Here is a 16,026-nt window from a genome sequence, read left to right as displayed (position 1 = left end):
CTGTGGATAGTTTTTTATCATGGGTAAATATCTTCTTTGCTAGGATGCTTGGGGATGAGCCTGGAGCATTAGGCTTCTCTCATATTTTGTTTTTGTGTGGTCAAATGTTCTAATTTTACTTTAGGGATATTTTTCATCCCCATAAATTGCAAGATTATCAGCCATCTTGGATTTGTAATGAAATACTTAAAAGATTTTCTTTTATTAAGACTTTACTCGGGGGGCCTGAGTGGCTCAGTCGGTTAAGCGTCTGCCTTCAGCTCGGGTCATGATCCTGATGTCCTGGGATCAAGCTCCACCTTGGCTGGTGGGCTCCTTGCTCAGCAGAGAGCCTGCTTCTCCCTCTCCCTTTGCTGCTTCCCCTGCTTGTACTCTCTCTGTCTCTCAAATAAATAAATAAAATCTAAAAAAAAAAAAAAAAGGACTTCACTCAAAGTGTGCTTCTTTTTTGAATGAACTTACTGAAGACTGCTGCATAGTTGACAATATACCAACATCCTAACATTTTTTAATGAGTATCCTATAGTTCCATCCTTGGTAGGTGCATAGTCCAATTTACAAGAGGTGGTGGTTTACCAGCTGCTTTGCTTATTAAGGATTGCTGACTTCTCATCCTACCAATAGAGGGATACCAAATACCCTCCACTTTCTATTATTGACTCAGTTCCACATTTTAGGGCTGTTACTTGTATTGCCTGATTTCTGGCATAAATTTTATATTTATCAGGCTTCTTTTAGATTGTAGTGGTAGAAACCTAGTTAAAAAAATTAATCCTTCCCGTATCTGTAAGTGGCTTCCATTCTTGTTTTTGATCAGACCCCAAACCTTGAAGTTATCCTTGACTCTTTTTCTTTTATTTCTACCACACAATAATTCAGCATATTCTGTTGGCTTCAAAATATATATGAAATCTGACCAAGTTCTCACCACCTCTGTTTGGGGTTCACTCTGGTTCCACACCATCTGTCCTCTCTTCTGTTTAACTTCTAACAAGGCTCCCTGCTACTACTTTGGCTCTCAGGAAATTAGCCTCAGAATATTAGTGTCATCCTTTTAAAAAGTAAGAGATGATTTCTTTCCTCAGAATCTTGCAGTGGCTTCCCATGTAACTTAGAGTAGAAGTTCAAGATCTCATAATGAACTAGTTTTTGTGGTCCTGCTCTTCTTCCCTCATGTAAGATCTTTCTCTGAACTCAGAGTTTTCTATTGTTTCTACCATGCAGGCCTCCTTGCTTGTCCTTAAATAAGTGCTTCACACTTACTGTTACCCTGGCGCTCTTCTCCAGATATCCATATGATTTCCTTTGTTATCTCCCTTAGGTCCTGGCTCAAATACCATGTTCTAAGTCTTTGATCAATTAACATCAGTTTGTAATTGCCTACCTTTCTCATACTTCTTGTTACCTTTTTCTGCTTTGTCTTTTCTCTTTTTAAAATTTAATTTTATTATTTTTTTAAACTTTAAGTTCAATTAATTAACATATAGTGCATTATTAGTTTCAGAGGTAGAGTTCAGTGATTCATCAGTCTCATAGAATACATCACACTCATTACATCATGCACCCTCCTTAATGTCCATCACCCAGTTACCCCATCCCCTACCTCCCTCCCTCCAGCAACCCTCAGTTTGTTTCCTATGATTAAGAGTCTCTTATGGTTTGTCTCCCTCTCTGATTTCGTCTTGTTTTATTTTTCCCTGTTATATTTTGAGGTATTGACCTATTTTTATTGATTTTGAGGGGGGTTCTCAGTGCTTCCTGGACTTGAATGCTTGTTTCCTTTCCCAGATTAGGGAAGTTCTCAGCTATAATCTGCTCCATTATACCTTCTGCCCTTCCCCCTTTCTTTTCTCTTCTTCTGGGATCCCAGTTATTCTAATATTTTGCTTTATGGTATCACTTAATCTCTCAGATTCTCTCCTCATGATCCAGTAGTTGTTTATCTCTCTTTTTTTCAGCTTCCTTATTTTTCATCATTTTATCTTCTATATCACTAATTCTCTCTTCTGCCTCATTTATCCTAGCAATTAGAGCCTCCATTTTTGATTGCATCTCATTGATAGCCTTTTTTATTTCAACTTGATTAGATTTTAGTTCTTTTATTTCCCCTGAAAAGGATTCTCTAGTGTCTTCTATGCTTTTTTCAAGCCCAGCTAGTATCTTTTTTTTCTTAAAAGATTTTATTTATTTGAGATAGAGAGCGAGTGAGTGAAAGAGAGAGAGAGAGCGCAAGCAGGGGGAGGGACAGAGGGAGAGGGAGAAGAAGGCTCCCCACTGAGCAGGGAGCCTGATGTGGGGCTCGATCCCAGGACCCTGGGATCATGACCTGAGCCAAAGGCAGACACTTAACCGACTGAGCCATCCAGGTGCCCCTGCCCAGCTAGTATCTTTATAATCGTTATTCTGAATTCTAATTCCAACATTTTACTTATATCCATACTGATTAGGTCCCTGGCCAGTCAGTACTTCCTCTTGTTCTCTTTTTTGAGGGGAGTTTTTCCATCTTGTCATTCTGTCCAGAGAAGAATAGATGAACAAGAGAACAAAATACTAAAATGGCCCCAGAGAAATAGACACTAAACAAATCAGAAGAGACTTGAAACTGAAAAAAATAAAATTTAAAAAAAAAAAAAAGAAAGAGAGAATATAATCAGGTGAACAGAACAGAGCAATACACTGGATCCTGTGTGTATTTTGGTCTGTTTGTTAGAAGACTAGATCCCAAAATTGTAAAGAAAGAAAAACTTATATATGTACAAAAATAAAATTAAATACAATGAAAGGATAGAATGTAACTGTAAAAATGAAAATTAAAAGACAAAAAAGAATATAAATAGGCGAAGAGAACAGAAGCAATACACTAGATTCTTGGTGTATTTTGGTCAGTTTGTTAGAAGAAACTACATCACAAAATTGTAAAGGAAAAAAACCCATATATATATAAAAAGAAAATTAGGGGCACCTGGGTGGCTCAGTTGGTTAAGCAGCTGCTTTCGGCTTGGGTCATGATCCCGCGGTCCTGGGATTGAGCCCCACATAGGGCTCCCTGCTCAGCAGAGAGCCTGTTTCCCTCTCCCTCTGCTGCTCCCCCTGCTTGTGCTTGCTCTCTCCCTCTCTCTTTCTGTGTCAAGTAAATAAATAAAATCTTAAAAAAAGAAAAAAAGAAAAAAAAGAAAATACAATGAAAGGATAGAATATAACTGTAAAAATGAAAGTTAAAAAAGACTTAGAGTTGATAAAATAAGAAATTGGTTGAAAAAGAAAGCGAAAAAAAATTAAAAATGAAAGACTAAAGAACCATGAGAAAAAACCCATGAATTCTAATACTATTTTCCCCTAGCACTGGAGTTTTGCAGTTGTGTGTGATGGGTAAACTTGGTCTTAGCCATATGTTCTTGCCAGTCTTCTGGGGGAGGGGCCTGTTGCACTGATTCTCAGGTGTCTTTGACCCTGGCGGAATTGCACCACCCTTGCCAGGGGGCCAGGCTAAGTGTAAGTGACTCTGGATTGCCCTAAGTGGCTTTTGTTTCCTAAAGGCTTTCCGCGCAGCTTTAGAGGATGAGAATGAAAATGGCGGCCTCCCAATCTCCAGCCCCAGAGCTGAGAGCTCGGGGCCCCACTGCTCAGTACGCCCTCAGGGGAAAGCAGTCAATCATTCCTATCTCCATGCTCACCCAGCCCCTGACCCAGCATTTCTATCTCAGGCTCGTGACCCCACTTTGATTCTTCAAACCCTGCAGACTCCTGTAGCGTGCATCTGTGTCACTCCTGTGGGGGGAGAGAAGGGGGTCTCCCCATGGTTCTGCTGCTTGCTGGGCCCCTGCTTGGAGAGCAGTCACCTGACCGTGCCACTGTGGTTCCTGGTTTATGGCAACCCAGAGCTGAGAGCCCACTCCTGGGCTCGGTGATAGCAGCCAGCTTCCCTGCTCTGATGCCTGGGAGCTCTGCTGCACTCATGTACTCCTGGTCTCCCTGTGACCCTGAGGGTCCTGAAACCACACTGTCCCACTTAGGATTCTGCCCCACTTCACCACCTGAGCACCTTTCAGGCAGGGACATCCCTCACCGCAGCCGACTTCTAAAAGTTCTGATTTTGTGCTCTGCTGCTGTATCACTTTCCGGTAGCCAGCTTAAGGAGGCTCCCACCCCCGTTTATCTTCCCATATATCGCCTCAGATTCACTTCTCTGCACCTCCTACTTTGCAGAAAGTGGTCGCTTTTCTAATTGTAGAGTTGTAACTATTCTTTTATCTCTGGTTGAGTTCGCAGATGTTCAGAATGACTTGATAGGGGATATAGCTCAGTGGTAGAGCATTTGACTGCAGAATGACTTGATAGATCTAGCTGAATTCCTGGGACCAGACAAAACTAAGGTCTCCTACTCCTCTGCCATCTTGGATGCCATTTTCTTTTTTTTTCAGATTTATTCATTTATTTTAGAGAGAGAAAGAGAAAGAGTGTGGGGGGTAGGGGCAGAGAGAGAGAGAGTCTCAAGCAGACTCTGCACTGAGCATGGAGCCTGACGTGCGGGGCTCTCTCTCAGGACTCTGAGATCATGATCTGAGCCAAAACCAAGGGTGGGACACTTAACCAATGGACCCAGGCCTTCTTCCTGCTTTTTCTTTGTAACACTTATCAGGACTTTATACTATATATTTTATGTATTTATTTTGTGTTTTGTTTCCTCTGTAGAATACAATCTCCATGAGGGAGGAATTTTTGTCTGAGATGTTTTGTACGAAAGTGCAGGGTACATAGCTTAGTAGGCTCTCAGCAAATATTTGTTGAATGAATTAATTTAAAAAAGTAATTTATTGCCACATGTAACTATTAAGTCTGAAACAGTTGTGGGACTGAAATTACCCTCCGGAGGGAAAGAGATTATTCTTTAAGCAAATCTCTCCAGAGGAGAATGGGGAAGTGTCTTTAGGTTTAGTGCCCTAGAATACAAGTAAATATCAGAAAAAATATATAAAGTAACATAAGAAATATGAGAAAAAAAGGAATATAGGTAAATATCTTCCAGGGGAGGTAGGGAGAGGGCTTTATTTTGCCAAAGCTCATTGGAGGTCTCTATCTTTAGGGAGACACACTCTCTAGCTTCCAAGGCTGGATATTATGCAATTATTCTTATAGTACCTTTTGCTCAGAAGCCTCTGATGTGCAGGAACCTGGGAAATCCAGAGAGAATTGTTTCTCAACAGCAATTCTAAAATTCTAGCAGCTACATCTATTCACACCTGAATTCACCTGAACTCAGGTGTGATTAGCTCTGGGGACAAAATATTTTCAGAGTTTTCATTTCTCTTTCCATCTCTTGGCTTTTGTTTTCTCTGGGTTGGCTCTCTGACAAGTTGGTATCTACCATGTTCTTTCAGTTTAACAACCTCAGCCAAAAGAGAACTTCCTAATGAGTTCTGGCAAAAATTTTGGGATTGAGTTTTAGTTGTCCAATTGGATCACATACCCATTCCTGAACTACTGCTTGGGGAGGGAAATATGCTGATTGTCCAGGCCTGGGTTATGTACCTATTCTAGGAACTTTGTGCTTATTTCAGGAACCTATTTCAGGAATTCTTATTTTGAATCCGTGAGGCATTACTGCCTCATCTATTTTTCATCCAAAATCACATCACAAACAAGAAATTTTTTGTGAAAACATGATTTTAAATGGATGTAAAATTATATTTAAATTTATCGCTTCATTTTAGATATTTGGCTTACCAGAATTAAGTTTTGGTTAATCACAATTGGGTGTTATTTAGAGAAGTAGGAGGGGTAGAAGTAAGAAAGAGAAGTATGCACCATGAGCATGAGAGGCAAGGGAGATGCCTAACACACATGACTGGCTTTCAGGGTCATGCAACTACAGGGTATGACCCTGAGAGTGAATGTCTCCATAAATTTTGCACCCTAGGCACCCCTCTTACCTCATGAAGAGAAGCATAGTTAAGGAATAGGAACTATATTTTTACTATGATTGTGAGTTAAAGATGGTAGCCTATGTGGTTGGGGAAGTTGGTGGGGAAGATTAAGGTGCACTAGAAAGTAGTTACTACGCATTTTCAACTTGTCTCTAGGAATCTTTGCTGAGTTCTGATGAGGATGATTGTATCTTTGAGGTAACATAAGGAATATAGTTTTTATTCAATGGTTTATATTAGTTTAATGAAAGAAATGTTCCGTTTAGAAATGCCACCAAGGTAGTTGTTACTTATTTTTAACCCAAACTATTTCAGTATCATATGGAAGATAGGGTTTTTTCATTGAAAAATAAAAATTATAGAAACATGTTGTGTTGGAGAGTGACACATAAATAACAGATGGGTGCTTTGACTAGCTTCCTTGAGCAAGACACTTGCCACTGCACTGCTCAGTGTTGGGCATGGAATCTTAGTTGAATAGTTACCTTTCTTGTTCTTAGGTCTTTGAAAATAACTGTTTCTATATCACAGTGAAAGACCAGAATGTGAAATTCTAGGTATTCTCAGCTGACCTTGCTGATAGAGAAGTGGCTAAAACATTTCAAATTAAATGGATAGTTCAGTAATTTTGGGGTCTGTCCCTGGAGTGGAATTCGCTAACATATGTAATATGTACATTTTTGTACACACTCATACATTTAGTTCTTTGGAAATCTTTATAAGTAACACTGTTTACTGTATTATATCTAAGGGGCTTAACTGAAGATAAGCTATTGACAGCAGCATGATTAAAATTTTCATATTTAAGTATCATTTAAAGTCATGAATTTTACCATTTAATGTAAAAACTCTTGTTAAAGTCCTACTTTACACCGAAGTGTACAAGTCAGGGAAAGCCATAATTTACCTTGGAAATTCGTTCATTTGGTACTCACTTGTTTGGTGGCTACAATGTTCCAGGGATTGTGTAGGATGCTGGCTATAGTAAGATGATAATCCCTGTTCTCAATCATGTCACAGTTTAACGGAAGAAGAGGGATGTAATAATACTCTCATTATATGTAGATTAGATTTCCAACCAGTTCTAGCTTTGGGAACCTTGCCAAATCTACAGGAGAGCATATACTTATCTGGGGGGCCAAGAAGGAATCTTTTTGGAAATGAGTAAAAAGCTTAGAAGAGTGGGAGACTTGGAAGATATTCCTTACATACTTTGGCCAATTTCCTGACCAGAGGGAAGGAGTAATCTTATTGGTAACCCCCATGAAATGTCCTCTGATTATTGTGAAAGTCAGTGAAGTGGGGGAAATGACAGGAAACAGAAAAAGCAAACATTCTTATAACCAAGAAGTCGGGATTAGACATACAAGGGCCTGAGGCAGAAAATGAGGCGTGGTGACAGAGCTGTAAACGACATATATTGACATCAGTGATTAAGAAGAGAGCCAGTGACCAAGAAGCACCTTAGAAATTCTCCTAGTGACAAGAATTGAGAGAACAGCTGACAGAGGAGTCAGGCTTTGGCATGCTTTCTTTAATACTTTCTTTGGTATTAAAGAAAATGCATATATGCTGGGAGAATCTTTCCCAAACCTTACCAGCCTTTGAGAGTTTTTCTTACATAGTTAATTACTTCTTTAGGCTGTAATAATATTTTAACAAATGCACTTGCTTCTTTTGATATGCTTCAAACTCAAAATGATTTTTATGCTATGAAAATGGAGAAAAACATGAATTACCTATTCAAAACGGAATAGATTAGGGGAGAAGGTAAGATGCGTTACACATCGAGAAAGTTGTGGAAAGAAATGGGAGAGCGTAAGCAGGGGGTGGAAAAGTTAGGTAAATATAGCATTCTTATTCTTCATGTGGTGACTCTGAGACACTGTCACAGTTAATTTCCAGTAGTAGCCTACTATACTCCATGTGCACATTTTCACTTTTTCTCTGCCGTTAACGTTTCTGACTCCTTGAATTTCTTCTTGCAGCTCATGTTTTCTGGCCAGACCTGTGGTCATTCCCGTGAGACTTTACTGCACATTTTCTCAAGTGTCTTCCTCATCCCCAATGTGTAATCCTTCAACATGGACCTGCTACTTTAGCTGAGATATGACCAGCAATGAATAGTAGTAAGGTAGGATTACTTTACTCTTCTTAGTGAATTACTAAAAACTGAAACTGTGAGACAGTTTTGACTTCTCTTGATTTTGTAGTGTTTATGTTAGATTATTTTACCTACACAGTCATTTCATATTTGTTTTATGTATTTTTGCTTGTCATTTATCCTGCTGAATTCTATCTCATTTGCAATGTAATTATTGTTTTTTCTCAACTAGCATTTACATTCAGCAGAATTCCAATCCATAACCCTTTCCAGCCTGTGTGTCCACTAGTCCTGTATTTTCAACCACATGGCACCAAACTGAGTATATCTTATTTTCTTCTCAGTCACTCCTCCTCTAGTTTCTGTATTTCCATTAATAGCATTTGTTTAGTACAGTCATATATTCATTTACTATTTCATTCATTTGTTGTTTGCTGTACAGTGATAGACTTCTATTACATATCAGACAGTTTGCTGCTTCTGGGGATATGATGATGAATGAACTGGATATTCCATCCTTATAGCTGTATTTTAAAGTGGGGGGGCAGGTTTAAAAATAAACTGACAAAATAATTATGAATTATAATAAACTTTTTTGAAGGAAGGCAAAAAAGCAGATAATTTGGAGATAATGAGGTAGGAGCTACTTTAGATAGGGTGGTCACAAAAGGAGTTGATATTTAAGATGAACCTATATATGAGAAGGAGCTATTTCAAGAGTAGGTGGTGTGTGTGTGTGTGTCTGTGTATGGTATTTTTGGTGGGGAAAGCATTCTCATTAGAAGGAATAGTGGAGTGAAATAAGTCAGAGAAAGACAAATACTATATGTTCTTACTCATATGTGAAATCTTAAAAAGCCCAACTCCTAGAAATAGAGTCGAATGGTGCAGCTGAGGAGTAGGGGAAGCTGAGGAGTAGGGGAAATGGGGAGATGCTGGTTAAATGGTACAAACTTTCAGCTGTAAGATAAATAAGATCTGGGGATCTGATGCACAACTTGGTGACTATAATTAACAATACTGTATTATGTACTTAAAATTTGTTAAGAGAATAGATCTTAAATGTTATCACCACGTTCACACGCACACAATTATAATTACATGAAGAGATAGAGATATTAACTAACCTTATTGGGGTAGTCATTTTGTAATATATGCATAGATCCAATCATCACATTGTATACCTTAAAACTTACACATGTTATATGTCAATAATACCTTAATAAAGCTGGAGGCGGTAGAGGGAAAGAAGGAATAGTGGGTACAAAGACTTTGGAGCAGGAAAGTTTGGTGAGTTTGAGGAACAGAAAAAACCCCAGTGTGGCTGACTTAGTGAGAGAGGCAGAGATGGGTAAGAAGAGGTTACAGAAATATGCAGGGCTTTGGGCTGCCTGGGTGGCTCAGTCATTAAGTGTCTGCCTTCAGCTCCGGTCACGATCCCAGGATCAAGCCCCGAATCAGGCTCCCTGTTCAGTGGGAAGCCTGCTTCTCCCTCTCCCACTCCCCCTGCTTGTGTTCCCTCTCTCGCTGTCTCTGTCTATCAAATAAATAAAGAAAATCTTAAAAAAAAAAAAAGAAATATGCAGGGCTTTGAAGGGTTTGGTAGGAAGCTTGTATTTTAATTCTAAATGATATCATCATTTGAGCTGCTGTGTAAGGAATGGACTGCTGGGTGAAAGTGCAAGCTGGCAGTTTCAGGAGCTGAGGTGAGATAGTGGTGGCCTGAGAAGGTGCTAGCAACCTGAGAGATGGATGGATTTGAAATGTATCTGAATCAGAATTTGTGGGACTTTGAATAGTTTGGGTATGGAAACAGAACATTCCCAAGGATGACTCCAAGATTTTTGGGTTTTGAGCAACTGGGTGGATGCTGGCGTCATGCCCAGAAACCTTTTAGACAACTATCTTTCCCATTATGTTAAAGATTGGTTATTTCACCAAAAGGGAAATTAATTATAATGTTAGAAATAATGTTATGCTGGAAATAAAACCATCTAGCAAGTTTGTCGTATGTTCTGGTTAATACTTTGTTTTGCTTTTTCCCCTGAAATTTAATTTATATGACTTTTTGTTTTTATTTTTATTTTATTAAAAAAAATTTTTTTTTGAGCGTAGTTGACACACAGTATTACATCAGTTTCCGGTGTACAACAGAATGATTTGACAAGTTTATACATTATGCTATACCCAGCACAAGTGTAGCTACTCCATCTGTCACCACACAATGCTATTATAATATCATTGACTGTACTCCTTGTGCGGTTCCTTTTAATTTATATGACTTTTAATTAATTATGACTTTGATTTCATTTGACTTCAGAATCTTCTTGGAAGTGAAAATAACTGGCTATACTTTGTATTGAATTTTTAAAAAAGATTTTATTTATTTTTGAGAGAGAGAGGCTGTGTGTGCGCATGTGCAAGCAGGAGGCGGAGCAGAGTGGGAGGGGCAGAGGGAGAGGCAGAAAAAACCTCAAGGAGTCTCGGAGATGAGTGTGCAGCCAGATGTGGGGCTCCATCACACGAGCCTGAGATCACAACCTGAACTGAAACCAAGGGTCCGACGTTGAACTGACTGAGCCACCCAGGCGACCCTACTTTGTTATTGAATTTTAAGCCTTCTCCCCTATGCTGTCTTTTTAAAAGAGATGTCTTAAAAATTATAAGCTAGCCTGAAATATTCTCAGACTGTTACCCAAAATTCTGATATATAATTTTATTGTTATTTTATTTTGCAAATTCTGGAGCATACTATCATTAGATGTATATCATACTGTGTTCACTTGAAAGCATGCAGCTTGTCTAAACTCTTAGGAGGTTCATTTATTATGGTTTTTCTTTTTGTAGCTTCATCAGAGTATATATTCTGCCTCTTGGGATAGATATTTTAGGTGCAAACTGAAATTGAATAGATATTAAAATAAATCTTTCCAATTCTGTGTTACTTATTTCTTTTCTTTCTTTTTTTTTTTTTTTTTAAGATTTTTATTTATTTATTTGAGAGAGAGAGTGAGAGGAAACACAAGCAGGGGGAATGGGGGAGGGGAAAGCAGGCTCCCCGCAGAGCAGGGAGCCCGATGCGGGGCTCCATCCCAAGACCCTGGGATCATGACCCTAGCCGAAGGCAGACGCTTAAGGACTGAGCCACCCAGGCGCCCCCTGTGTTGCTTATTTCTTTTAAGTTAATTAGTAGTCCTATCTTTCTTTCTTTTTTTTTTTTGATGAAGAATTTTAAAGATATTTTCTCAAAAGAGAGGAATTACTATTTATTGTTTGTGTTACATGTGACAGGCATTTGGCTAGCTGTTTTAAATACTTCATTTTATCCTTAGAATAGTCCAATGTATTTTTCCACTTTGTGTATAGTTATCTTTTGGGTTCTAGAGCTAAGAAGTAGTAGTAGAATTAGAATAATGGAAATTTGTAGATGGAAGGACTTGGAAGTCATCTATTTCCTCCTCTTTCAGCTGAGACCTAGAGAGGTTCTGTGACCTACCCAGAATCACACAGCTAATTTTCACTTTTGCTGAGACTAATGCTGCTTGCACTCCTTATGTTTCATTCCAGCTGGCCTCCTCTCATGCTTTCTATCTTCCCATCCCTTCAACATCTCATTATGATAAAGTTCAGTGCTACAGAACAATGGAAAATATAGGACAGTGAACACCCATATTACCTTTCACCTATATTCACTCATTGTTCACATTTTGCCACATTTTCTCTTTATATATATACATATTTTAAAGATTTATATATATTATATATATATATTTTTTGAAGATTTATTTATTTATTTTAGAGAGAGCGAGCACATGTGCGCAAGTGGGGGGGAGGGGCAAAGGGGGAGGATCTCAAGCAGACTTTGCACTGAGGCAGAGTCCAGCTCGGGGCTGGATCCCAGGACCTTGAGATCATGACCTGAGTCAAAATCAAGAGCCAGCTGCTTAACCCACTGAGCCACCAGGTGCCCCTATTTATATATTTTTAAAATTATTTGAAACTATATTAAAGAGATTATGATAATATAAAGTTTTTATCATGCGTATCCTAAGAACATGGACAATTTCCTGCATGGTCATAATATCAATATCACATATAGGAAAATTAACATTAATTTAAGAATATCTTTAGTTAATGGTCCTTATTCAGATCTCCCCAACTGTCCCTAAAATTTTTCCTGAGATTTCTGGATCCAGGATTCAATCAGGTTTCATGCATTGCATTTGATTCTTATGTCTCTTTATTTTCTTTTAATTTTGAACAGTCCCTCTTTTTTGTTTTTCATGATTTATATTTTATTTAAGAGATATAGTTTGTGTATACTTATTATCTCTCTTGGGAATTGCCTGGTTTCTTAGAACATTATTCATCCAAAACTTATTTACAATTTGCTTCTTTCCTTCCATTTCTCTGAGGTTGCTGGAGATAAAATTGTTTATTCCAAGCTTTTTTTTTTTTTTAAAAGACCATCATCCCATCATTAAGTAGACATTCACTGAGGTTTTTACATTTGGTTGCATTAAATTAAGGACAAGAAAACCAGGAGATCTATGTTGTATTTGATCCACTGACACTAGTCAGCGATTGAAATTCATTTAAGATGACAGAAGTCTGAAGGAGTTCCTCTACTACCCACCGTTACCCACCCCCACCTTCTAACCAGTTGGTTATACCTAGGAATGTATATCTAGTCACCATGGACATTATAAAGCAGCAGCAGTCTAAGGTTTTGTCTTTGAAAAATGCACAGTTTCAAGCAGGAAGCAGATTAAAATGCAAATGATAAACAAGCACAGTAGTAGAGACAACCAGAGCTAGGCACGATGAGGAAAGATTTAAGTACCTGCTCGCTGTGGTACTTGAGTAGAGCTGGCATTCAGTGAGTGTTCTCCTTCTTTCCTTGCTTGCTTTTGAGTTTCAAGATTTGGTTGGTTTTTCTTTAAGCATTTTATGGCATTTAGGAACAAGTGGTAGTTTGGGGAGAAGCAGTAGGAGGTAACTTTTAAGCAGCATTTTTAGAGAGGGGAGGTTCATATTTTGGTTGAGAGGATAGAAGAAAGTGTCAGTGAGGAAGGGACTACTCATGGTGGTTTAGGGAGGTCTGTGAAGTCTTTTACTTCTTTTTGTTCCAGCCAGGCTTAGATTATACTTGTGCTTCTACTATACTTTGTACGGGGATTCCTTATAGCAATTATTGCTGTGTGTTAGAACTGCTTTTCCTTAATAAGCTCCCTCCCTGTGATCAGTATTTTTTTTTTTCTCTCTGTGTACCCAGGACCTCACTCAGTGCCTGGCATATTGTAGACATTGAATAAATACTTATTGGATGAATAAATGAATGAATGAATGGAAGACTTTTACTAAGACCTAGTGCAAAAAGACAGATTCCTTTGCTGGGCAACCACAAGTAATGGTTGGATCTGATTTGATCAATTCATTGTTGAGGTGCTCATTTAGAGCTGGAATTTGTTCAGGAGCCTAGGAGAGGGACAGAAATGAAACCAGAGCACTCTATGAGTGGGAATATAATTGGGAGATTTTTCAGAGAAGTAACTATCATGATGTAAGCACCTTTGTCATTTTCTAAATAAATATATTTGAAAGAGCAAAAATTTTTATTATTAAGCATTCCATCTGTGAAATTTGATTTTAAGTAATATTCAGTTTTAAGATGTTTGTTGGGGGGTGCCTGGGTGGCTCAGTCAGTTAAGTGTCTGACTCTTGGTTTTGACTTGGGTCATGATCTCATGGGTGGTGGGATTGAGCCCAGCATCAGACTGTGTTCAGTGGGGAGTCTGCTTGAAGATTCTCTCCCTCTGTCCCTCCCCTCACATGCTCGTGCACTCTCTCTCTCTAGTAAATAAATAAGTCTTTAAAAAAAAGTTTGTTAGGAAGTCTTTTCTTTTCCTTTTTTTTTGCATTATAAAACAAATACATACTTATGATAAAAATACAAACTAGGAATACATAAAATAGAAAGTGACATTCTTCTCACTATTCCAGGTCTCAGTCTTCAAAAGTAGCTAATGTTAACAGTTTGATTTTTATGAATTTGGACTTCCAAAATATATATATATATTTAAAAACACATGTTTATGTTTGTGTAATTTTAAAAATAGGATCCTTGATGTACACGTTCTGAAATTTGCTTTCCCTACTTATCCTTTGAGTTTTACCTATGCTCCATATAATTCCAAAATTTATTGGCTATATAGAAGGACAGAAACACCAGCAGAGACTAATAGCCTAAAACCAGAGTAATTAAATGTATAGGGAAGATAAAATTTAAGGAGCTCAGAGTAAGAAAAATATCTGCTAGTTTTTATTAGTATAATTGCTGTTAATTTAGAAGTACTTCTTTTTGACTTGTTTAACCTATATGAAATTATAAAAGTAGTCATTTTTCATATGATGCATTATAGAATAAACACACAAGAGATAGAGTAAAACTTTAAGATTTATTGAGTACGTGAAGATACAGTCATGAATAGGACACACTGTCATTACTGAATGCTATGATAACAAAGAGTAGAGGCCAAGAAGCCTGCCTGGAGGAGGCGATATGAACACAATCCTGAAGTACTGATTAGCTAAGCTTTTTTAAAAAAATGGCTAGAGGAAATGAAGAAGGATTGACTGGGAGCTGAAGGTTGTTAGGACAAATGCAATAGAAAGACAGAAGGTCAGGAGAAGTCAGTTAATTTAGTAAGTGTAGGGAAAGAAGTAGGGGGGTTACATGCCCCAGTTTGCCTGGGACAGTCCAGGTTTATATCTCTTGTCCTGGACTAATAAAGAGTAGCACCCCATTTTACTTAAAAATATCCCAGTTCTGGATGATCAGTGGCATCAGCCTAAAAGGGAGAGAATATGGGGGTCCTGATAAATTTTAGGGAATATAGTTCAGTCAGTGGATGGCTGGAGATCTTTTTGAGGTTGAAGAGTACGTATAGTAACAGTTAATAGTACCAGAGAGATGGCACATAGTAAGTTATGGCCTAAAGCTAGAATATTAAAATTTACTGTTGGAGAGATGAAACAGTTTAGGATTTAGGCTATGGGCGATAGCAGTGGATGGTTGAAATGAAGTTGGATTGACTGGATCTTTGGAGAAGAGAAAGACTATAGAGGTTAAAATCTCCATGGATGAAGATAAGAATTGGGTTAGAGAATAAGATCTGGGGGCAAATGGAGACTGAAAGGAAGATTTGGAGACAACAAAACTGGGTGGGGTAGGACTTGTAAAGCTGAATAAGAAGAGATTTTGAATGAGATTGGAAGAGCAGTGATTTGGACATGGCACTAAGGAATAAGGATAATGTTACCCGTCCTTCCACCCCCTCAGCCCCATGGCTATGGTTGGTACCATGTAGGGAGGGTGTGGCCTCCACCTGTGAGCACTATGTTTTTGGGGATCCAGGTTTCAGATAGAGTAAGCAGTTGAAGGGTAGAGATTTAGGGAAATTTGTTTACAGACTGAATGGAATTCTAGAAGAACAATTTGGAAAGATATGACTTTAGAGAAAGGATGGAGCAGGAGTGGGGATTAGGCCTTGCCTTTTCGGAAAAGACTGAATTATAAAAAGAAGTCAAGAATGGAACTGAATTTCCTCCATGTTCTCAACAGTGGCATGAGGTTTGTCTAATTCAGGTTCTCTGAGAGGCTGTGTCATTGCAGGTAGAAACTGGCTTTGGCTTAGTTCATTTGGATTATAATTTATGAAACCTTCTTGGTTGCCATTCTGCTACTGTATGTCTTTAATGAACCTGAAGTACATATATGGAATTTGAAATTATTTTGACTTCTTCCTGTATTGCTACTCTCTTTGAAGGGAAAAAAATTGTTTGACCTTAATTGGAACACTGAGCTCTTTTATAATAATTAATCACTTAGGAAGAGTAAAAGGTTAAGAGATATCTAGATTATGGTTATATTTCTAGAATTTAGACCATACAGGGTAGTATGCATTGTAGCCATACTTAATATTTTTAATCTTTGTT

The 16,026-nt window shown here is 38.2% G+C and overlaps 1 protein-coding gene across 6 annotated transcripts in view; it reads left to right on the top strand.

Annotated features, from left to right (window-relative positions):
* FER (FER tyrosine kinase) overlaps positions 1-16,026 on the top strand; it is a 439,678-nt gene that overhangs the window by 11,266 nt on the left and 412,386 nt on the right. For all 6 annotated transcript variants that reach the window (XR_004299354.1, XR_004299353.1, XM_032403878.1 and 3 more), the window contains exon 2: positions 7,913-8,058. The gene's annotated coding sequence lies outside the window, so the exon portion shown is untranslated. The remainder of the gene's footprint in view (positions 1-7,912; positions 8,059-16,026) is intronic.

The sequence above is a fragment of the Phoca vitulina genome, unplaced genomic scaffold, assembly GCF_004348235.1.
Source record: "Phoca vitulina isolate PV1807 unplaced genomic scaffold, GSC_HSeal_1.0 scaffold6, whole genome shotgun sequence".
In the NCBI taxonomy this organism is placed as follows: Eukaryota; Metazoa; Chordata; class Mammalia; order Carnivora; family Phocidae; genus Phoca; species Phoca vitulina.
Note: the sequence above shows the minus strand (reverse complement) of the source record. Positions and strands in the feature narration are given on the sequence as shown.